Here is a 5,169-nt window from a genome sequence, read left to right on the forward strand (position 1 = left end):
AACAAGACGCTGAGATAACGCAGCACAGCAGGAACCTTGAAACAGTGCCACCTCAGCCCCCGCCTGAACACCCTCACCACCCCCTCCCTTACCAAAAACCGCCTGTGAGGATCCACTTTCCTCACCCCCCCCAAACCCCAGCCAGGTCACCCGCCTCTCCACTCACCCTTTCCCCATCCTCCCCCGTCTTGGAGTTTACTGACCAGATGAAACAGACGCAGTTGGAGTTCCCCAAGGCTCCACTCTGGGGCATCTTCTGTTCAACATCTACTGGCTCCCACCAAACACAAAATATGCTACCATAATTATGTGACACACGACACACAAATCTACAGAACCATAGCAGCAGGGTCCAATACAAGCGCAGAGGAAACGCACTGAACAAATCAATGATTGAATCAATGATTGCCAGAGCTTTCTTTCTTAGATTCAAGTGGAATGAAGTTTTTGGAGCCAAAGAATGATTAAAAGTGAACGCTCAGCTTCAAACCACAAACCAAGCCATGAATCTAGGAGTGATCATGGACCTGAACTTCAACAGCCACATAAAGACAGTTACTAAGTCAGCCTACCGTCACCTGAGTAATATATCGAGAACTAAAGGTCTTATGCTCAGCAGCATTTGGAGGAAGGACTACTGTAACTGTGTCTTTACAGGCTTCTACAGGTAATTCAGGACGCTGCTGCTCCAAGAGACAGGACCATATTACTCCAGGTCTCAGGTTCCCACGCTACATCTACTGTTGGTTTATAAACACATCTCTGAGCTGCTGCTCTGCTCTGAACCCTCCAGACCTCTAAATCACTCTGGGATCAGCTCGGCTTTCTGCCCCCCCTGTCCAGACTAAACCTGGAGAGGCAGCATTCAGTTTCTTTGTCCCACAAATCTGGAACAAAGAGACCAGCAGGTCTGCTGCATCTTCCAAACTCTTCTGTTTGCTGCCTTTCATTAAATAAAACACTTCAATTCTTGTACTTCTATACTTGTCCTATTCTATTTGAGCTTGGTTTTAGTTCCCATTGTCTGCAGTGTGTTTGTTCTGCACTCTGTCACGGTGTTTTTAGTGTTTTATGTGTGAAGCAGAGTGCTAATTATTCTATTAGCTCTGTATCTGTCTTCACTACCACACACACACTTGACTGTTCATTACTGCTGCCAGGCTCCCAGATGTTAGATGTTGTCTGTCTGCTGCTGCGCTGTCTGACTCAGCACAGACGCAGCCTCGCGTTTAGCCGTCAGACTGCTGAGGTGTCGGTACGAGCTCTCACGGGGGCTCTGAGCTTACGGGGCCGTCAGAGAAGGCTGACGGAGGGCGAGGCCGAGATCCAGAGGATCAACTCTGAGCTACAACAACAGCTGAGGGTCAGAGCAGTCGCAGATCTGAGAACAGTTGGTGGAAAACAGATGTGTGGTGCTCCCAGAGTGCAGGACAGGTGGGGTTTCCATTACAGACCTCCACCTCAGAGCACGAAGCTCTGTGAAGGGAAACACTGAGGGCTGCTATTCAGCAGAGTTCGGTCTTTAATGGACAGGTTTATCTGATGTGTAGGACGCAGTGATGTAAAGGCTGAGGTCACAGCAGAGACAGCAGTGTCCTCAGAGGGAGAACACACAGGACTCTGCTGTGTTCAAACTAAACCGGCACCAGCATGTCATTCAGTTCTAACGTGTTTCTGCAGACCCACAGTGTTGATACAGAGCTGTACCGCATCCACCTGAGCACAGGACAGACAGACAGGTGGACCACTGGGGCCGACCGACACTGGACATGTATGTTACTGTAACTGTAACATAGTGTAACTGTAACATACTGTAGCTACTGTAACTGTAACATACTGTAACTGTAGCACTGTAACTGTAACATGCTGTAGCTACTGTAACTGTAACACACTGTAACATACTGTAGCTACTGTAACTGTAACATACTGTAACACACTGTAACTACTGTAACTGTAACACACTGTAAAATACTGTAACTGTAACTTACTGTAGCTACTGTAACTGTAACATACTGTAACCAACACACTGTAACATACTGTGACTGTAACATACTGTAGCTACTGTAACATACTGTAACTGTAACACACTGTAACTGTAACTGCTGTAACTGTAACACACTGTAAAATACTGTAACTGTAACATACTGTAGCTACTATAAATGTAACATGCTGTAGCTACTGTAACTGTAACACACTGTAACATACTGTAACTGTAACATACTGTAGCTACTGTAACTGTAACACACTGTAGCTACTGTAACTGTAACACACTGTAACATACTGTAGCTACTGTAACTAACACACTGTAACACACACTGTAACATACTGTACCTGTAACACACTGTAACATACTGTAACTACTGTTACTGTAACATTGTAACTAACATACTGTAACTACTGTAACTGTAACACACTGTGACATACTGTAACTGTAACATACTGTAGCTGCTGTAACACACTGTAACTGTAACACACTGTAACTACTGTTACTGACAGCAGGGTTCGTCATCATCACATGTTCTCACAGATGAAGAAGTCACCTACAACCTGTATAATATTGTTAAGAACACTAGAACAGTGATTAAAATGGACGCACTGATGTTTGTCTAGGCTGTGACTGGAGCACTGCTGTCGGGCCTTGCTCTTTGTTTTTAGCCTTGGAGGCTAACACAGCAAGGCTAACATCCATCGTGTGACCACAGCGTCCAAAGTCGTGTGACAGCGGAGGATTTCACCAGATAAAACCCAAAAACTGACACACAAACCGGAGAGATGGAGCTCCATACGAGGATAAAATCCTGCGCATTAGCCTCTAAGGCTAAAAACAAAGATCAGCTGACAGCAGCTGATTCCTTCTAAAGCTCAATACCAGGTTTTAATTTGGTGTTTAGGTGTAGAAGTGAACAGATTTCATTCAGCGGTGTCACTGTCACACTGCTGAGGGTAAAGACACCTCTGGTCGCTCATTTCATTGTGAAAACATGCTCATTATACTTTTTAACATCAGTGTCCACACTGGCTCTTCAGGTCACCTGTCCCCATGGAAACAGCTGTGGGATCAGTACAGAACAGGATGAAGGTTTCTCCTCCTGCAGGAGTAAATGAAATGCTCTGACCAACAGACCCGCTCTGCCATCACACATGCTCATTTACCGCCCCCTGCTGGAATGACAGCATCATTACGACAAACCAGTAGAGACACCCCGCAGGCCTGATCACTTCAACGATGGAATCAGCTGCAGGATATCATGTGCATGCAATTTATAAAAGTCATTACAACCATTCTAAAGTCTGTTTTTCACAGCGCCTGAGCTGAAGGAGCAGAAGAAAAGTAACCGTAGTGTTTTTCACTGCTACTCTGAGGACATCAACAGTCAGAGATCAGAGCGACATCCAACACCACGAGCTTTCAAACAGCTTTCATAGAAGCCCAAATGATCATTATTATTAAATATCATCCCGTCTGTCACTGTGGTGCCGCTCACGTCGTCTCATGCTGTCTTTGAGTTAAAGCCCGATGAACTGGAGTGAGCAGACTGATCACTGGTTGGTTGTTAAGCCATACTCAGACTGACCCGGGCGTCTCAACATCCCAAGCATAAGTGAGCAGCCTGTAGAGGTGTTTCAACCCGAGCGTTCAGGTGATGACCTGCAGGTAAAGAGTGTGTCAGCTACCCAGAGCTCACCTGTCGGCTCCTCCCAGTGAACCACAGCAGGCCTCAGTGTGTTTTTCAGCCCGTCTCTCCGCCGTTACACTCGGATCCTTCTTCGGTCTGACAGTCCAGGACACGCGTGGCTGCAGGGACACGGACATAAACCAGAGGAACCAGCTGTACTGGATGGGTAAAAGTCGGGGGGGGGGGGGGGGGGGGGGGGGGTTATATGACTGCAATAAATCCATTTCTGCTATTTTTATTTGGCTGGATGAAAGGGAGCTTGTTGTACTGCTGAGACCAACCAATAAAACTGAATCCTTCAACCCTGCAGCTGTTATTCTAGTGTCTGGTGACCCCCCCAGTGTCAGCCACATTATGGCCATGACACAAAATAAACAATCAATTCATCAATCAGTCCTCCAAAGCCCAGAGAGAAGCACCATCACATCACATCTGTGGCAGCGTGGAAAATTCACCTCACCTCTGCTTTGAGCTGCACCTGTCCCTGCGCCCCACCCACCTGACAGGAGCTCCAGCTGTGTGGTGTTTCACCACACTGCCCCCCCCCCCCCCCCCCCCCCCCCCCCGTTCTAACAGCACCAGGCAGTGGCTTCGGACTCAGATATCTGAAACATGTCTCTGTTCTTTATCATCCCACCTGATGCCCCTTCTTAATGCAGCTGCTAGCTCTAAGCTAGCTGAACCACTGGCTAATGTGAAGTGGACCTGTTAGCTGAAGGCAGGTGGACTCACCTGTCCATGTCTGAGTCTCACCTGGCAAACACCAAACAGCCACATCAGCTAGCTGAGCTAAGCTAACCGAAGCTAACGTTAGCTGCCTGCAGCAACAGTTACAGCGTTTAGAAAAAGCCCTCAGCTAACGCTAATTAGCACCGACTAACAAACTAAATAATAACTAACGAGCTGGACACTTAAAACAACATCGACTCCCCAACGGTTTCCAGCCGTTAACGACTCCGGGCCGTGACTTCGTGCTAGCTGAGCTAACAGGACGAGCTAACGTACCGGTACCGAGCATCACAGGTTCAAGGGTCACCACCGGCCCCCTCCGCACCGACAAAGCTCCGCTCACAGGAGTCACGGAATCTTCTTCCAAAGATCATTTTGACTCATTCAACCGTCCACCGTCTTCATGGCGCCGACATTACCGAGGGGTCACTTCCGGCCGCCATCTTGGTTCCGCAGGATGTTTTTAGGATTTAATCACATAAGATGTTTTAACTTGTGATCATGATGATGAATTATAATGACTCGATGTACACTAGTGTGATCATTATTATTATTAGTGTGATTGTGCTCGGTGGCCACACTCATGATACAATAAGATATTAGAAGAGAAGTGTGAATGTTTGAATGAATAGACATGATTATTACGAGGTGACCAATCAGAGAACATCTGCTAACGATGACCTGATCAATGGAGCCGTCCTCTTCCTCATCCAGGAGCTGATGGGAATGATTCATTATAGCAACATAGCAGGTTTTAGGGATG

Source organism: Pempheris klunzingeri, chromosome 1 (assembly GCF_042242105.1).
Source record: "Pempheris klunzingeri isolate RE-2024b chromosome 1, fPemKlu1.hap1, whole genome shotgun sequence".
NCBI classification, from domain to species: domain Eukaryota; kingdom Metazoa; phylum Chordata; class Actinopteri; order Acropomatiformes; family Pempheridae; genus Pempheris; species Pempheris klunzingeri.